Raw genomic sequence first — 20854 nt, 5'->3', positions numbered from 1 at the left:
GATTTGATACTTTAAAGGTACATCTCTAAGAGCTCTGCTAAAGAAAGCAATAGGCTTCTCATTACCTTGGTCATCTTTTTGTAATAAAACAGCAGCAATAGTATGCTGAGAGGCAAAAGAGAAAATAATAAATTCTCTGTCAAACTGAGGATTGGTCAAGACTGGGGTTTGGGTAAGGGCCAATTTTATACCTTCAAATGCTTGATTGGCTTCAACAGTCCACTTTACTTTTGAGTCCTTTTTCAGCATGTTATTTAATAATCTGATTAGTTCTGCCAAGTTTGGGATAAACCTTCTTAAGAAATTGATTTTTCCCAAGAATCCTTGGAACTCTTTGACATTCCTTGGGTGGGGCATTTGTAGGATAGCCTGTATCCTATCTGGGTCAATTCTTATGCCATCCTTTGAGATGATGTGTCCTAACAGTTTACCTTCTTCCAAACCAAATAGAGACTTCTTGGGATTTAAGGAAATTCCATATTTTCTGCACTTTAGGAAGATCTGTCTTAAATGTTTGAGATGTTCTTGGTCGATACTCTAGAAGTAGGTGGGGTAGATCGAATAGATGTAGCGGCAGTTGTAGCAGTCGTTTGAGGCGGAGTACGAGGTGTACTGGGCCCAGGCTGAGAAGCTACCTAAGGTACAAAAGTTTGAATGTTAGACTGGACTGGTTGCTGGGGTGTACCAGAAACTAGGGGTTGTCCAGTTTGAGATGACAACTGTACACTTGGCTGCAACACCTGTTGGGTTTGCAATGGATCCCACACTATATTCATTCTGGGATACTGACCCATAACTGGTTGAGAATACTGAGGACCATAACCGGGTTGAGGGTAGGATTGATAATTGAAAGGTACATTTCCAGTTCCTTGAACATACGTTTGACCTTGGGGTGGTTGGAAACCTTGGTTCGAGTATTGACCTTGGGGTTGATACCCTTGAGGCACATACTGATACTGGGGTTGACCTTGAGGTATAAATTGATACTGAGGTTGACCTTGGGGTACATATTGAGTCTGGGGTTGACCTTGAGGAACGTACTGTCCCGTAGGTATGTACTGTCCTTGAGGTTGCCCCCCAGATGCAAATTGTGTACCTTGAGGTTGCCCCCCAGGCGTTAATTGAGGCTGCCCCCCAGGCGTTAATTGAGGCTGCCCCCCAGGCGGTAACTGGCTACCTTGAGGTTGAGGATTGGGAATAGAACTTGACATCATAAGAATATCTTCTACGTTCAACGGCTTTGTACCATTGCTTCCAGTTAATAACCCTTACTTAATGGGTTGAGGAGATGCTCCTAAAAAAGTACCAGAAAGAGACTAATACCCAGAGGGAACAGATGGACCGCCGTACAAAAAGGATTCGGGCGATTGAGTAAACATGGACGACTATCCTGCCATATTGATGGGAGTGTAAAAACCTCTAGGTGTTGAGTGATAAGGAGCACGAGGCGGTGAAAAACTTAACCCTGAGTTTTCTAAATAATTAGTCAAAGAAAGATACCAAGAACTACTCCTAGGTGGACTGTAAAAAATTGATTCACGCTCCCTTAGTTCAATGATAGGTTGATTTTCAGGGATAGGGATGCCTACTTCTTCTTCTTCCGGAGCAAGTTCTTCAATAGAAATAAGTCCAGAAGGAAGATCTTGAGTGATTACTCTTTCTACCCTAGGTGAACCAGGACCACTAAAAGTTGGAGAAACACACCCCGATGTCGAAGTAGCAGCAAATTCACTTTCAGGCTCAGATATTTCGGGTTCTTCACCTATATCACTAGTAGATGAAAAGCTACCGGCGATTTTGGAGACAGACACTGACTGTGGATTATATTCTGCTACTGGCATTTGAAAATCAGGATGTACTATCAAAGAAGATTCTCCTTCTTCCGGTGACCCAACTCTACTGTCTCTAGGAGTTACGAGGACTTTTAAGCCTTCAAGCTGGCTCGGTACTTCCTCAGGAGGTTGGCCCCGAAGTCTATGGGACTTCCTCAGTAACTCAGCCACGTTTACAATCTCAAGAGACTGGCCCCGACGTCTACGGGACTATCTTGGTAATTCAGCCATAGTTAAAGAATTTTAACTACTTCAGACGCCAACAAAGTAAAATCTCAATAAAAAGCACCTAAGGTCTCTAAAGAACCAAACAAATTTGAATCACATGCCTAAAGAGTCTAGGAGATCAAACACACACAAACAGTAACTTTCCGGACCGAAAACACTAGTTGGTGATGAAATCCAACGTCGCAGAGTTCAGTACAGAAATGGCGGTTGGAACAGTTACCCCGGCAACCTGCTTAATGAATAGACTGGCACAAGTTCCTCCACTTAACCGTCTCGAGTGAAGTGAACCCCCCAGAAAATCCAAGTGAGTCTAGCCGACGTCTGCTCCAGGTACAGTGGGATCTTCCCACCACTGTCACCTCAGGAAGATTCCTAAATAATATGGCCACTAAGGTTACCAACTAAGACAAATACACCTCGGGGAACAGTCTACGATCTGATATGCACACAAGGGCAGAGTAGCAAGCTCAATCCCCTTGAAGGCTCCTTGACATAATCCAAGGTTTACCAACAAGTGACCCCAGGCTCCTCGACAATGGTTAATCTGAGGTTTACCGTTTTAATACGTGAATATCTGGCGTCGTTCCCAATGAGGAAGGATTGATTCCCACACTGGTTCGGACACGATCTCGTGCTTCTCCTTTAAGAGGAGCTTTCCCAGAGCATAAATGCAACAATTGGATTTCTTCCCTACTACAAGATACAGCTACTTGTTTGTTTTTACTGTCTTGGAGAGTTAATTACTCTCCTACTACAAGACACTAGCCTAAGCTAAGTTGGTGTATCAGAGCCCTAGAAATAAAAATGTTACTAGGTGAATTTTACTTTAAGCGTTAATTTTAGTGGTTTTTGTTTAAGTCCAAAGGTGTGGAGATGAAACTCGTGGTATGAAGACTCGACTCAAAATCACTAAAAATGCACCTAAGATGATCTAAACAATCTTTTTCTCTTCGATGAACTTCTAAACTAAGAAAGAGTTTGAGAATGCAAAAACTTTGTAAACACAAATCTTTCTCAATTAAACAAATTAAAAGAAGAGCTTTTCCTTTCCAAAGCACTCAAAACGAGACAACTAATTATTTCACAAAAATTTCCCTTTTTCGTTTCAAAGCACTCAATCACTACAAAAAACAAACTTTTTCCAAAAGAGATTTTTTTATATATTTTTTGAAAAACACTCAAAACTAATGAAAAGGACTAACTTTGAGATCTACAAATTATAAAAACCTATTTGAAGTCAAAGCCTACTAAAAGTCTTTTTTAAGGATGTTTTACTCAGCCAGATGCAAGCTAAGGACTAATTTATGCAGAATCACAAATCATTCAAGAACAACCAATTTTGTTTTCTTTTAGAAAATGAAAATCCAAACTTTCAAATACAAGCTTTTCGAAGTTTTGAAATGAGAAAATACAAAGCGGATTCCTCAACAAGGGGAGATTTCATACATGGTCAGACTCATAAGAAGGCTGGTAGACACTAAGGTGATCTGAAGTCCCTACAGCTTCTAAGCTCAGAGCCACTACACAACCAAAATGAAAAACAAACCCAACAAGCAAAACTCCTAGGAATTTCACCTAAAACCCTAACACTAGTGAAATTAAACCAAGGAAAGTTTTTGACAGGGTACACGTAGGCCTGGGCAATGGCTAAAACCTATAAACAAATTCTAAACTAATAAAAAAGAGAAAAATTTAAAATTTCTCAAAATTTTGACAGGGTACACAGGCAGCCTGTTTACATAGGTGCGTTCACGCTCTGTGCACAAAGAAAAAGCTCGTACAGGTACGCACTGTGCTTAACTCAGAGGGTGCGTACTTCTCCCAAAACTATGAAAAATAAAAACTAACTCAAAATTAACTAAATCCACCCAATCCCACAATCATCAAGTCAAAAACAGAAACAAAAATAGAGTTTCTCAGGTCAAAGTAAAAACAAGGAAAACAATCAAGTCCCCAGTGGAGTCGCCATTTTGTCACACAGAATAAGTCGATCTTGCGGACAAGATAGACCTTCCTAGAATCTAAAGAAGACCTAATGACAAGCAAACCAACCAGACACTATCTTTCTCTAAATATGCTTTGATAAACAATAACAAACAAGTGTTTCTAGGGCCTACCTTAGGTCCAACGCAAGCTTGTGGATGCCCTCGCTTCTTTGATCCAAATGAGCTCCTTTTCGCGAATCTGCAAACACAAACAAGGCAAACAAATTAAATAGCACCTGAAAAGCCAATTGCATAAAACATATTTAACATGAAAGTCAAGGAGTCCATGAAACAAATAACATAAGATACTTGTTGAGAAAAATGAGTTTGATTGTATTAATTCAAAAGAAGAAGAACCGTACAACCTTTTCCTTAACATGTACAAGCTCCAGGGTCCAGCAAGAAGTCTCCTCTACTTTGACAAGTTTCACTCACTCCCTAATGAAACCAAAAAGGTATGTGATCTCTCCTCTTTAGGCTTAACTAGGAAGTCTTGATTTCACCAGCATTTACCCTCAAAAATGTTCAGCTTCTAACCTCTCCAGCAACCAGCCCAATGCTGTATTTATAGTGCAATGGAGGGAGGTTACTAGGTCCTCCTTCAAAGGGATAAATCCCTCCTTCAAAGGGATAGCTCCTCTCATCAAGGGATTAGCTCCTTCTCTTTTGGGATGCATGAACCACCTCAGAGCGAACAATCCACGTCAAAATTCCTTCTAGAAACCTCTAGAATTAACCCAAAGTGAGTTTTTAAAGATAAAACTTGCGCTTTTTGACTTTCACAGGGGTCCGCACCTACACCGTTAGGGACAGAGTGCACGGGTACGCAGCTTTTGTACACAGAAGGTGCAGGACCACAGGTGACTATGAGAGAAAGTGCGGAACCAGAGTTACATTGATTTTTAATGTCTTTCTCTCATTTCTAAAGCTTGATTTGAAGAGCTGAGGTCTGAGACTTGCTTAGGAGGACAGTACAAGTGATGATAGACCCACACTGACTGCAAATAATCATGGTGACGATATTTTTGTGTAACAAAGGGAAATTGGAATTTTAAGTATTGAGTGAGGGTAAGGGGTCCAAAAGGGAGAAACACGGGCCTAGTCTAGAAAAGTGTCAAAAGCGTAGCAACGGGCTAGGGTTTGTAGAAAAATGATGATTTTTAGGGATAGGAATGATGGGAAGTGTTTAGGAAAGTATATTAAGGATAGGAGAAGGCATAAGAGAATCAAGATACAAGTTTTGTTGATGATTTAATCATGGAGGTCATGGAACCAAGAAAAATGTCCTCAAAACCCTGGGAGAGGGAAATGAGAGGAATGGGCATGGGAAAAAGGTCAAGGGAGGTAGATGGCATGTAGGTGAGTGAGGTTTTTTTACTATGGATACCATCAGTGAGTAAATGTTTTAATGAGGACCTAGGTGGAATGACAAAAATTTCTGAGCAAGACCCTAATATGAATATGAAAAGAGGAGTTTTGATCACTAATGGAAGTATGAAAATACTTATACTAACAGGTTGCACCAGGACTGAAGTAATTGCAGAAACCACCATCTGTTGGGAGGTCAGGTTCTGAATGAATGGACCTGTGGTAGGCATAGCGCCAAATGCCCAAATAGGGTTTTGATAAAGTGATGAGGCAGTAGGCATGCCTCAAACCAACTAAGCTAAAGTCATGAAATTACTCGGTAACTCCGGATGAACACTAGTCAGAATGATTCCCATGTAAGGGAAACCTTTAAGAGCAAAGGGATATTCCTTCTCCTCGATTATGTTTGGAGTAAAAACCTTCGAGTGACCTAGAGAGGAGACTGGGATTTCACCTTCTGATTCCATGGGCGAAAATAGACGACAACGGACGACCGAAGATGTTCGAAGGGATAACTCCAAAAGAATACCTAGATGATCATACAGACTGTATGGATGTTGCGGTGACATCACAATAGGATCAAACAAAGGATTCAGAGGACAAACAACCAGTCCAACCTGACCTTCAGAAGTTGACGGACTCTCGGGAGTCTGGATAGGATTATCTGGAGATTCTGGGCCAATGTAAGAAAGTGACCCAGTATCCGTAGAGGGAGGACGAGATGACAAAGGTTGAATACTTAGGAAAAGTCCAAGCTCAACAACTTGGTCCTCAAGTGACTATGGCAACTTAGGAAAAGACTCCTCAGACAATCTCTCAGACAGAGGAGAGGAAGAGGAACTAGGTGAACCAGTTGGTTCAGCCACGATGATCTTTTCTCAAATAACCAGAAAAGAGATTTATTTCAACTCTTTAAAATGTATTTAAAGGTGTACTCATGATGTGGTCCAGAAAAAGACTAACAGGGATGTTATAAGATCATGGGAAACAATTTTTTAAGACGCAAAAGCAAATTGGTGCTATTTCATGTTTTAAGAGTCAAGAAAGAAGCAAAGGTGACTCTATCACTTTTGGTTTGAAATGAGTTCGAAAGGACAAGCACTCGAGTGATATTATATTTATGGAGTCAAAAATATCAAAATGACTACTCAGGATGATCTAGGCAAAAAGGATTACCAGGTAACTGTGAACTGCAGAATACCTCTTGGCGAACTGAGAAGTATGGGCAGGCAATCTCCTCAAATGTTTTGTTCCGTGTATCATGTTTACAAGGTGGCAAACTCGGCTTCCTATGGATAAAGGATTGCAACCTAGTGGGGTCTCCCTTTATATACTTGATAGTACAGGGAGCACAAGTCCATACCAACGTTGTCTAGTGTCAAAGCGAATGACCACTGCTAGGTTTAAAGATGTCAGAACATGTCTCTAGCCTAGACCTTCTAAAATGGTATTGTTAGGTTTCAAATGCGCTTTAGGTTAATTGAGTACATTTTAGAGTTTATCTTGAAATTATGTCTCAGTTTTCAAGCTTTATCGATGTGACTCGAAAAACACCTATATGCAGCTAAATGAGACAAGACCCTTTCAATTCAATGAATTGTCTACACTAATGAGAGTAGAAAACACACTCAAATGCAACAAAACAAGAAATTGAAATCAAAGTGACCTTTTCACTATTTCGCTTTTGAAAACGAAAATGATAAAAAACTCTTTCCAATTCCTAACTTTCCTATCAAATGCACTTCAAGTAGTCCTTTCACTAGTAAAGAGAATTCATTTCTTTTCCAATGCAAATGATGATGCAACTCTATCCTTCAATGATGCTAACTAATGTAACATATTGATTCATCAAACTAGAATTATGTATTTTTCAATGAAATGACGGAATGAATATTTCACAAACACTTCACACTTCAATGAAACATTTCCAATACAATAAATCACAAGCAGATGCAAAGCACCAAGAGAATCCCTTTCAAACTAGTGAAGCAAAGACTCAACCAATAACAAAATGAGCAATGCGATCTATGCTCAAAAAGAGATGCCTAAACAACAAACAAAACTTTTCAAATTTGTTAAATGGAAATCAAAGCAACAAAAGGACTAATGGAGGAAATGCAAAGAGCAACTTTGACTATCGACTTGACTTGATGAGCACACAAAAAAGTGAACGGATGATGACCTAGATGCCCTAGTGTTACGAACCATCCAAGAACTTAGGAAACCAAGTGAAGAAAATGAAAATAAAACAACCATACAAAGCAAGCTAAAAGAGCTTTCCAGTCAAGGAGAACACAGTCAAAACAAGCTGAGAGACAGAAATCTGAAGGGCAAGACACACTGGCTATGATCTAGGGGAAACCCTAATCATCACCTACAGGAATCAACATGACTTCCTAATTGAAAATCGGTGCCAGAAGGGGGTCGGTGCGACTGTTTTTGAAAAACTCGTGCTGATTGGCGCGATTGTGAGAAAAATAAATGCTTTGATTGGGGATTCAAGGAAAAAAATAAAAAATTTCAAAGGCTAAGACCAGACTTGCCACTCTAAATTTCAGGCTCAGAGCAATAAACCAGGAAAAGCAAAGAACACTAAAGGGAAATGGTGATACTAGAAAATTTCACACAAAACCATAAAATGAAAATCAATCAAGAAGAAGGATTGGCTCCCCAACGGAGTCACCAATTTGTGGTGTAGGTAAATTCTCAGTGTGGACACAAACAATTCCTCTAGCCTGAGAGATCAGGTCTAGCCACAAACAAAAAATCTATGGAAAATCTCCTTAAGCTAGAATCAATTAAGAGGGCCTACCTATTAGAAAGTTATTCGCTGCAAATCGACGCAAGGAGGAAACTGGTCAGTAGTGCCAGTCTTGTAAACTGGGATAAAAGGAATATTCTTGGGAAATTATGTAGAGTGGAATTATTTTGCTCATGAAGAGGGACATACTAGGAGTTTCTCCATGATGGGAAAGCATGTCGAGTTCACTGTAGAGGTCCTCCAGGATCATGGACGAGGAGTACAGGGACAGTGACAAAATGTTGTGTAACAAGGGGCAGGAACATTTAGTTTACATATTAAACAAATCTTTGTATGGGCTAAAAAATGACCCTAGATCATGGTATGAAAATATATATTCCTTCTTTCTTCAATAGGGTTTTTGATGCACGAGCATCTAAGCACCCTTCATTAAAAACGGAATCCAATGTTGTAAAAGGGGAAACGTGGACAATCATGGTAAATCGGGGCAAATTATATTTAAACAGAGCTAAATCGATGGAATTGATAAGTCTCTAGAAGACTTGATTAATGTAATTATCTGCCATGTATGTGAATAGAGAAATTTAGACAATTTGTGTGAGGAAATCATGGATCTTAAATGATCCACGCTTTTGTAATTTCTTATATAAGAGAGTCTGTGTTGTGTGAGATAGGGAGAGAGAGGATAAAATGTAGCCGCAGGGGTGATTTTTTATTCAGCCATGAGTTCTTAGCCAGTAATCTAGTTCTATATATATAATTCAAATATGTGTGTTATGTCAATTTCGAGTGTCTGTGTACTGTTATTATATATACGTTCCTCAATGTAAGTTGAAAACATATGTGTGCGAGTGTAAAGGACGAAGTTCCTATGAAATTCGCCTTAAACTAGCATGGCAGAGATAACTTTGTGTTATAACGCAATTCCACTGATAAGCGAACAAGAACAGACCAAAAGAAGAGAATTTCAATTGAAACCGTCAGATCGTCCAGATTGACAGAAGAGGAAACCGGAGGAACCATCATAGTTGTCCGATGGGAGGAGATCCACGGTGATCACGTGGAAACTTGCACGCAATTTATCTCAGCTAGCAGACCCGAGAAAATAATCCAAAGGAGTTTAAGGTTTCGAAGGATTGGATCGTCCTTTTAATGGAAATTGTACTCATATCGCGTGCTAACAAGCACGGACCTTAATTCCAAAATGGAAGCGATGAGGCTTTATACAATGGAATTAAAACCTCGTTGAGTTCTGACCATCCAAACCATTCGTTGGTTGATTGATCGGATGGTAATCACGCTCCAATGTTCGCATGGGTTAACATTTCTGGCAAACCCCATATGTTATGGACTGGGGTTTAATTTTATTTGGGTTCCGGCCATATGCGTTCAAAGAAGGACCGACGGTGATTCGTCGGGTTTCTTTGTGATTCCACCAATTAGAATGCTTCCGATATATACGTGGGCCTATAACCCACAAGTCCACGCGAATATATGTAACGGTGCAGCTTTGCTACATCAAAGCAGCTAGGCTATCATCATTTTGGTATTAGAGCAGGAAAAAGATTTCCTGCGAGAAAGACTTTTCGTGCAAAAGGAGGAGGTAGAATTATGTTGAAGATTGGTGAGTTGTGATCTTTATGTTGTTATATAAATAGCTGTAGAAGAAGGTGAGAAGATTGCAACAGCCTAGAGGCAAGAGTGCTCAATTGGTTCCAAAGAAGAGAGAACCAGAGAGATGCTGAAAGACTAAGCTCAAAGGATTGAAGCTTCATAAGGTATCGTGTAGCAGGGAGGACTTGTTACTGCAGAGGTTTTGTTGCAGCTCACAGAAAGATCATAAATGCAATTCCACTGAGAATGTAGATAGAATTGCTAAGGGATGATGGAGAAGCATATGACTAGGATGTCATAAATTTTTGTACCTCGGGAGTCTGATGCAGGAGCATCCCAGCACCCTTCATTAAAATCGGAATCCAATGCTGTAAAAGGGGAAATGTTGACAATCATGGTAAACTGGGGAAAATTATGCTTAAACAAAGATAAATTGATGGAATTGATAAGTCTCTAGAAGACTTGATTAATGTAATTATTTGCAATGTATGTGAATAGTGAGATTTAGGTGATTTGTGTGAGGAAATCATGGATCTTAGATGATCCACGCTTTTGTAATTTCTTATATAAGAGAGTCTATGTTGTGTGAGATAGGGAGAGAGAGGTAATAATGTAGCCACAGGGGTGATTTTTGATTTAGCTGTGAGGCCTTAGCCCGTAATCTAGTTCTGTATATATAATTGAAATATGCATGTTATGTGGATTTCGTGTGTCTGTGTACTATTATTATATAGACATTCCTTACTATAAATTGAAAATATACGTGTGTGAGTGTAAAGGACAAAGTTCCTATGAACTTTGCCTTAAACAAGCATGTCAGAGATAAATCTATGTTATAACGTAATTCCGTCGATAAGCGAACGAGAACAGACCAACAAAGGAGAATTTCAATTGAAACTGTTGGATCATCCAAATCGACAGATAATATCGACTGAAGAGGAAACCAAAGGAACCATCATAGTCGTCCGATGGGAGGATATCTACGGTGATCGCGTGGAAAATTGCACACAAGTTATCTCGGCTAGCGGACCCGAGAAAATCATCCAAAGGAGTTTAATATTTCGAAGGATCGGATTGTCCTTTAATGGTGATTGGACACATATCGCGTGCTAAGAAGTGCAAACCTTAATTCCAAAATCGGACGCAATCAGGCTTTATACAATATGATTAAAACCTTGTTGAGTTTATACCATCCAACCCGTTCGTTGATTGATTGATCAGATGGTAATCGCACTCGAATGTGCGCATGGGTTAACATTTATTGAGAACCCGATATGTTATGAACTGGGGTTTAATTTTATTTGGGTTCTAGCCATATGTGTTCAAAGAAGGATTGGCGGTGATTGGTCGGGTTTCTTTGTGATTCCGCCAATTAGAATGCTTCTAATATATAAGTGGGCCTATAACCCACAGGTCCACGTGAATATATGTAAAGATGCATCTTTGTTGCGTAAAAGCAGCTAGGCTATCATCAATTTTATGAGGAGTTAAAGTGATCCAAATATGTATACCAAGTTTGATGCAAAGGGACATGTAATATTGATTTCTTTGTATGTTGATGATCTAATTATTATAAGAAATTCAGTCAAATTGATTGATGAAATCAAGGTGCAGATGTCACAAGTATTTGAAATGAAAGATCTTGGTGAGTTACATTATTATTTAGGTCTTGAAGTGTGGAGAGATGTTGGTCAGACTTTTGTTACTAAGGGTAAGTATGTTAGAGAAATGCTCAAAAAGTTTAATATGGATCAATATAAAGCTACTTTTGTTCCAATGTAGCAAAATGTGAAACTACATTTGGATGATGGCTCAAAGGAGGTATATGGTGCATTGTATAGACAACTAGTACGAAGCTTGAATTATCTTACTACAATTAGACCAGATTTAGCATACTTTGTTGGTGTGGTAATTAAATTTATGGCAAGACCTCTAGAAATCCATTGGAGAGAAACAAAAGGATTACTCGGGTATATTAAAGGAATAATTGATTTTGGTCTTAAGTATACTGATTGATTTGATGTTGAGCTGACAGGTTGCTCATATTCAGATTGGGTCGGTAGTCGGGATGATAGAAGATCCACTGGAGGTTATGCATTCAGTATTGGATCCGGGATTGTGTTAGGTCCCTATACTACTAGTGTAACCCCTTATTGTTATTATTACAACCCCCTTATTACGTTTTTGTGTCCATGTAGTCCCCATATTGTTATTATTGTGCCCCATAGAAGCCCAATATTGTTATTATTGTGCCCTTACATTATTATTGTTATGTCGGCTCTGATTATATTATGACCCCTTAGACTCCTATATATATAAAGGAGGTCTTGTCATTTGTATCATCCAAGAATTGTTCATTTGTGTAATGTAAAGGAGGTTGCCCCCTCAAAGAGGCTTATTTCTAAGGTGTTGATCTATCTTTTCGATCTGTTTGTGAGCTGGTTTCACAACATTTGGTATTAGAGCTTTGGATTCTAGGGTTTTGCTACTCCAAATAGGTCATCATGGAATTTTCACTATAACTTTTTTCTGTGATGTTTCAGAAGATCAAAAAAAAAACTCATTTGAGCCGAAATCGTTTGAAACTTCAGGTCCCAATTTCAGAGCTTGTCTCACTATATTTTCAGAGATATGATCTAAGGAATTTAAGATTGTTGCAGACTCCTGAATTACATTCCAAATAGGTGACCTAGGAGAAATCGTCATAACTTTTGTTCTAAGCATCAGATTGAAATTTCATAAGATGTTTCAGAAAGAGGACAACCTATAGTTTTTTGTATATCAGTTTCTAGTACTAAGGTTGAAATAGTGACACGTGTCACTTCTTACAAATTCGCTCTACTGAACTGGTATATAATCAGGTCACCATGGGTGATTTGGCATAACTCTTCCTTGGAGAATCCAATTGCGATCATACTTGCGGAGTTAGAAAGAGGAATTAGAGGGCTATTATAGGATGAAATGTAAGAAATTAAAGATCTGAAATTACTGAGTTACAGTCGTTTCAAGATCGAGCTCCTAAAATCAAGAAAAAGCGAGATGAGGAAGTTTGATGGCAAGGATCTGGTAAATTGGATACTATAGATGGAGAAATATTTTGATCTACATGGTGTACCACTGTTACAAAAGGTAGGTTTTGCATCTTCATATTTAGAACCAGATCAATTTTAATGGTATAAATGGCTTTGTTCTCCTAAACCACTTGTTACGTGGTCAATTTTCACGGAGGAAATGATAACACATTATGAGGATACAAAGAGAAACACCTTCTTTAGCCAATTAATAAATCTAAATAAAAATTGTTCAATAGAAGAGCACATTGAGTACCTTAACAAATTGAATATAAGGGAAAATAATATTCTAGAGAAGTAGAGGATTGATGTCTCCATAGGGACTTAAGGATAACATTCAACATGAGGTTTGTGTTTGCAAACCTGATTCATTGGAGAGGGCATTCAGGTTGGCAAGAAAAGTGGAAAGAAAAATTATGGCAACAAGGAAGTCTACCCCTCACAACTATAAAGATGGAAGTGTTGTTTCTCCTATCCTTCCACAACCTACAAGGTTGAAACCACAACAATTGGAAGAAAAAAGAGCAAAAGGGCTTTGTTACAATTGTGATAGCAAATACATTAAAGGTCATAAGTGTGTTAAGAAGAAATTATTTTACATAGATTATGAAGAGGAGGAAGAAAAGGATCACAAAACATCAAAAGAAGAGGATATACACCAAGAACCAACCCGAGAGAAAGAATAAATTAATCCAACCATATCTTGTAAACCATTGGAAAGAATTACCACTCCTCAAACTCTCAAGATAGAAGGAAATATTAGGAAGAAAAAGGTTCAAGAAGTGAAAGATCACATCGAGAAAGAAGAAATGAATCTGAGCATATCTTGTAATGAATTGGCCGGAATTACCATTCCTCAAACTATCAAGATAGAAGGACATATCAAGAAGAAAATTGTTCAAGAAGTGAAAGATCACATCGAGCATCAAGAAATAAATCCAACCATATCTTGTAATGCATTGGAAGAAATTATCACTCAAACTCTCAAGATAGAGGGACATATCAAGAAGAAAAAGGTTCAAGCAGTGAAATATCAAATCGAGCATCAACAACAAGTTCTCCAACTTTTAAATGATAAAACAAGAGGCATATCAAAATCGTTGTGAAAGAACTTTTGATGTAGGTGATTGGGTATTTTTACAGCTACATCTCAAGCAAGATATTTATGAGAAGGAAATTTTGGCAATACTACATGCACTTAAGAAATGGTGACCTTACATAATGGGAAGACACTTCAAGGTAAAAATGGATCATGATAGTCTAAGATACTTTTTAGAACAAAGATTATCTCTAGAAGAAAAGAAAACATGGGTCACAAATATGTTGGGTTATGAATTTGAAATTATCTACAAAAAAGGGAAGCAAAATGCTGTTTCAGATGCACTCTCAAGAAAGGATGAAGTTGTGGAAGCATTGTTTTGTGATATTTCTATTATCCAACCAGATTGTATAAACGAAGCAAGGGCTGAATGGAAGAAGGATGAAGAAGTGTGGCCACTCATTCAAAAGTTGCAGTAGATCCCAGTTCAAACAATATTGCTAGAACTTGACGAGGAAGGAAAAATCATATTGGAACCTAGAGCAGTCGCAGAAACAAGAACCCAACAACTATGAAATCGATCAATTTCAGGGTATCTCACCAAGTGGAAGAACTTACTCGCTGAACATTCCAGATGGGAGGACAATAATTTTATATAGAAGCATCAAGAACTACTCAAGTGTTGAGGATAAAACTTTTTGAAGGAAAGTCCCTATACTACTAGTGTAACCCCTTATTGTTATTAGTACAACCCCCTTATTACATTGTTGTGCCCATGTAGTCCCCATATTGTTATTATTGTGCCCCATAGAATCCCACTATTGTTATTATTGTGCCCTTACATTATTATTGTTATGTCGGCTCTGATTATATTATGACCCCTTAGACTCCTATATATAGAAAGGAGGTCTTGTCATTTGTATCATCCAAGAATTTTTCATTTGTGCAATGTAAAGGAGGTTTCCCCCTCGAAGAGGCTTATTTGTAAGGCGTTGATCTATCTTTTCTATATGTTTGTGAGTTGGTTTCATAACAGATTGTTTCATGGAGCTGCAAGAAGCATCATATTGTATATTTTCCAACTATAGAGGCAGAGTATAAATCTTTGTGTGCAACAACTTGTGAATTTGTTTGGTTGAGGAAGTTATTTAAGATGTTGGAGAAGAACAAAAGAAGGCTACAGTGATCAAGTGTGACGACCAGAGCTCGATCAAGTTGGCAAATAATCCAATATTTCATGCAAGGACAAAGCATGTTGATGCCCAGCTTAATTTTATTAGAGAGAAGATACATTCTAAAGAAATATTTCGTGAATATTGTAATACTTGTGAAAATGGTGTTGATGTTTTCACAAAGCCCCTTGGGAAGATGAAACTTGAATTGTTTAGGGAGATCTTAGGTGTGGAGATTAATCGTTTCTCCATTAAGGGGGAAACTTAGAAATAATGGAGAAAGGTTGTTTTGATTGTTTTCTAAATTTATTTTTAGATCTTATTTTTTGGGAGATTGTTGTGATCTCCTGAACATAATATAACCATTATATTTTTGTATGTGTGGTTTCTCTAATTAATGAATGTGTTGGTTTTAACCCTGTACAAAAATTACATGCATATGAATTCTAAAAACAAAAAAATAAACAATGGCAAGAGCATAAAACATCAAATAGATTACACATAGATTTTCCCCTGGAACCTAAAACTAGGACTACCAGATTGATTTTTCATTATATTTCTTTCAATGTTATAATACATACATATACATGCCAAAGCATCAATTAACCCTGAATTAGAACATAACCATTGTTCCCTTGACCGGATATACAAAATACCATGAATCGAAAACGATCATGCCCAAAATCATGTGCGAAATCCATGCACAAAACCATAGGTGGGTCCACCCACCTAATATAGGGTCCAAAAAAATTTCTCGAGGCACTATCCTAGACCCCATGCAGGGAGGCTACTACCCCCTTGAAAACCCCATGACAAGGGAGGTTTTCTGCTCCCCTGTGACCACCCCCCACCCCCGGTAGGCCTTGAGCAACGAAGGGGGCAGTGGTCCCCCGCCCCCCCTCTAGCCCCCTCGACTTCACACATGGGGCTAGTTGTAGAAATAATATAACACACACCCAACACACCCAACATTCTCCCACTTGTTGTTTTCTTTTCCACATAGGGGGTCACATGAGAGCTTAGCCACTGTGTAGCCCTACAATGCACATTGTTTCTCTACACCAAGAGAACTTCTCAATGCTCACAAACTTTGTTGATGCATCTACAATATTCTTCAAAGTGTCCACATTTACTAGCAACACCTTTTTGTCCTCAACTATAGCCCTTACAAAGTGATATTGAACATCAATGTGCTTTGTCTTTAACTAATAAGTAAGGTTCTTTACCAAGAAAATTTCACTTTGGATGTCAAAGTCTATACTGATAGCTCGTTGTACTAACCCCATACTTGAACACAATCTCTATAACCAAACTGCTTCCTTGCTTGCATGAGTGGATGCCATGTATTCTACCTCTGTAGTTGAAAGTGCCACTACAAACTATCACTTACTCATCCAACTGACTGCACCTCCAAATAGGTTAAACAAATACCCACTTGTAGATCTTCTCTGATCCAGATCTTTAGCCCAATCTGCATCAACAAAGCCATGGATGTCCAAAGCTATGTCCAATCCTAGTCTTCCTTGGTAGCACAGGCCATAATCACTAATGCCACGAAAATACCTGAAAACCTGCTCTCTGCTATCCAATTCTCCTTCCCTGGTTTTGACATAAACCTTCTCAATACTCCCACTGGATGTGCCATGTCTGGTCTAGTACAGACCATTGCATACATCAAACTACTGACTGCACTTGTGTATGGAACATGGGACATGTCCTCTTCCTCTTCTTGTCTCTTGGGACACTGCTTAACAAAAAACTTTACACCTACATGAATAGGAACCTTCAACGGTTTAATATCCTGCATATTAAACCTCTGTAGTATTGTCTCGACATAATTCCTCTGGCTTAACCAGAGCTTCATCTTTTATCGATCTCATTTAATTTCCATGCCCAAAATATAGTTTTCAACACCAAGATATTTCATGTCGAATTTGGAGGACAATTGGGTATTCAAATCCTGGATAATTTATTTGTTATTTCCAATCAACAACATATCATCCACATACAAGACCAAATAAATAACAAGGTCATCAATTAATTTAAAACACACGCAGTGATCTGCTTTGTTTCTGGGGAAGCCAAGTCACCATATAAATGTATCAAATTTATGATACCACATCCTTGGTGACTGTTTTAACCCATATAAAGACTTTTTAACCCATACAAAGTTCGTAGTTGTACACCATTGTTTGCTTGAGGGGGGCTTACCTAGGTTCATCTTTAGTTAGCCAAACAAATCCCTACACTACTGGCCCTTTCAGCATCAGCAAGCAAAGTGCAAACTGAAGTCTCACCTGAATCAATATGGGGGCATGCTGGAACCAAGTTTCCGCACCCAGAGATGGTTGTGATATCGGTTTATTCTGGCTATGCCTGCCTTCGCACAGGTTTCTTAGCTCTCTGTTCCACCCTTCATTACCTTCGTAAAAGGGTACAATTGGCTTTCACACAACCCTAACCTATGGCTCAGGGAATTTCGTTCTGCTAGGGCAGTGAACTGCGATATCTCCCAAACAAGGTTAAGTGTCTTACTTATCTTATTAACCGATCTTAGTTAGCTTCGCATAAACAGATGTTCTTACTTGCGTTCTCTTAACCAACACATTGACATACATTTGCGCATCATATAAGCATTATAAGTGAAATTCATACCCAACATAACAAGATGCATAAATAGGAAATAAAGATGCAGAAATTATGGAATACTTCTTTTTAATGATGATTCCAGATGATTACAGACTCGACCCGCCTTGCACACTCAGCTAAAGGGTTTCGCGCACTCAATTGTGGAATTTTACCCTAGGCCTCTGCGCACTTAGTTGTAGAGCCTCTACCTATGATATGACCCAAACTTAGACTTCTACCTCAAATCTATCTCTCATACATCATATCTTCGTGTGTCTATCTTCTATTCTTCTTCTCAAACTACTTAGAGGTTAGCTCAATTTATACAATCCCATGGTCTGCAGACCATAGGTAGATCTTTTACAGTCGACATTACATTTCCAAAATAAGGCAGACAACCCTATGACACCTTAACACTGACGTGCTCTGCGACCACAAAATGGGAGTCTTTACACTTGGATTACAAAATTTAACCAAAATATCGCTTTTAGCCCCAAAACTATCCTTGGGGGATCCTGCGTCCAACATGCCCCCAATACAAACATCGTGACTCACCCTCAAGTCACTCTGCAGGTGTATATATCTTAGCGTGAAGACTTCCCACCTCCGTTTGGATGACCGCAACCTTGGCAGTGCATTGAGCAGCCGCCTGCTGAACTTCTTCCACTCTTTGTTCAGTGATTGCCGCTGAACTACCACCCTAAATCTTCTGCTGCATTTCCTGAAGTGTCATGAGCTTTCCTTCAATGGAAGTTGTGATCGTATATGCCTCATCTATCCATGGCTCTAGGCATGCTTTTAGGACCGCTTCTTTGTGTCGAGCGACATCCGCCTGTTCCTTAAGCGCTTTTGCCTCCTACAACCATGCGAGCCTCTATGTAAGGGTGACCATCTGCATGGTCCTTTTGACCTCGTCATATCTTTTTTGTAGCTCACGCGCCTCTGTCTCCAAGCGCTCTACATTTAGGTCCTCCTACAAGGTCGTCAGGACCTCGAATGACTATTCAAAAAGTTGTGTGCAGTCTGCTACTGCATTGTCAACCATCATTATTGTTGTTGTAACAGTGGTGGAATGTTGTTCCCTGACTTCCGACGGAGTTAAAGGCTGAGCCCTCAACTATAATTCTGTTATTTGTAGGTTCAGCTCCAGCTGAATCCTGGCCATCTCTATCCAAGCGTCGCACACACCTATGGCCAACTTGCAGACGCACGCCTCAACGGTTCTTATGCCTGAATGTCAAACTTCGGGACCATTCAGCAGGCTTCCTCCACTACCTGCATGATTTGCTTATTCTGTTCCACTACCTCATTGCGCTGCAGGCCCAACTACTCGATATTGATGCGCAACTCACTCATTACCTGCAAAGAGCGACTCCCAGGCCCTAAGTTCTGTGGTGACTCCATCCTGCAAGAGATGGAGGTCTCTCGAGGGAGCGCGGCCATATTCAATCCCACCACTTTCATATTGCTAAACATGGGCCTGTCGGCCTGTTGTGGTCACCAACAACCCCCCTCTTTGTTTGATATTAGCAATAACATCAAGCAAAGGGGGACCCTTAGCCAAAAAATCCAAAAAAATTTTTATTAAAACTTTTGTATTTAACTCCCTAAGAGCTATATCGCATCGCAAAAGTAGAGTGAAGCGTTTTCCTAAGCACACAAATACGCTACAAAAATGTGACGCGAAATCCATCGCATCGCATGCATTAAAGGCGCTCTTAAAAGTAAAACCTAAGGAATCGCCGACGGCCGATATGCGACGTCGCATATCGCAACGTCACATAAGCAGCGCGAAGTAATAAAACGAAAATCTTGCGACCTGCGATCTTGCGATCTGTGATTTGCGATCTGTGACAAAGGAGACTATCAGTTGCTGCGATGACACTTCTTGACATCATAATCTTCGACGCTGCGATGCGAATCGCAGAAGCCATTCATGCAAAGATCCCTCGGCATGATCTGTAAGCCCAAAATTGAGCGCGCACCTTACGGGAAATTAATGATTGTACGCATGTGTATCCAAAGATGATTGTGTTGCATTTTTCGAAGAGTCAAGTGATAATGAGTGTCATGATTATGCATTCATTACAGTTTAATGCTTTCATGTCAATCTTTTCGTCGTGTCTCTTTTCCTTTGCGTGAACTATAAGGCAGCAACTAATATAAATCTATATGCAGGAAACATCTAAGGAAAAGGGAAAGCGCCAATGCTAGAAGAACAGAGAGGAGATGACTTCGCAAATGGATACCGCATGCAGCAGGACCACGGATTCCAGAGTATCACTCAACAGATACTGATGGAAATAGACTATCCAAGACTCAGAGTCAAAGGCGCACAAAAGCAAAGCGTTTACGAAAGATCCTGAAGCCCGAATTGGGTAAAGCAAAAAGAAAAACGCTAAAGAGGGAAGACGTCTCAGAAAAGCCTGGAACAAAGAACGGAAGCAAGTTTCAATACAGAAGATTGTTCAGGCAACGAAATCCCAAACTCATTGAGTCATTCGCACGGCCGGAAACCGAAATAGCAATAGCACAATCAATTTGATATAAATCTGGGTTATACTAAGTATACACTCCGTGAAGACACTCCTCCAGAAGAAGATTTTCAAAAATATCTTCTAGTTTGTCAGAAAGAGGTGCCAGCTCTTGTTATTTCTACTTTTATCGCTTGAACAAAAGGAAAGGACAATCAGCCGACTCTTTCCAGGTGAATAGCGCATTGCTTACAGCACTAAGGAGCAGATACAGAAACGGTTAGAAATTAGATTCAATTTTTAGAAATAAATTTGTTTTAGTAAAAGGGCGGTCATTTGAAGCCGTTCCCTAAATTTGTGTAATTAAGATTAGTCAGTTAGTAGTATTTAACCCTTCTCATGGCATTTGGAGAAGGGTCCGGAAATTTGTCAAAAAACTTGTCCTCAGAACATGCACTTTTGCACCCTCGGAGGGGGTTTTTGATGAATGGATGGATCGAGATTTATTTATGTTTGCATTTTAATGTATGCTACTGATGTTGCACTTCTGTACTCTTAGTAGATGTTAGAAGTAAGTAGAAATAGATCGTTATTGCTTGAAGTTTGTGAGTAAAAATCAGTCATAAATGGTACTTTTATCTCTTGACGAATTTCTGCTTGCATTCTTAGAGTAATATACAAC

Source organism: Pinus tabuliformis, chromosome 4_2 (genome assembly GCF_031772625.1).
Source record: "Pinus tabuliformis cultivar Carrire ecotype Pingquan chromosome 4_2, CPIR1, whole genome shotgun sequence".
Classification (NCBI taxonomy): Eukaryota; Viridiplantae; Streptophyta; class Pinopsida; order Pinales; family Pinaceae; genus Pinus; species Pinus tabuliformis.
The sequence above is the reverse complement of the archived record's forward strand: the minus strand, read 5'-3'. Positions refer to the sequence as shown.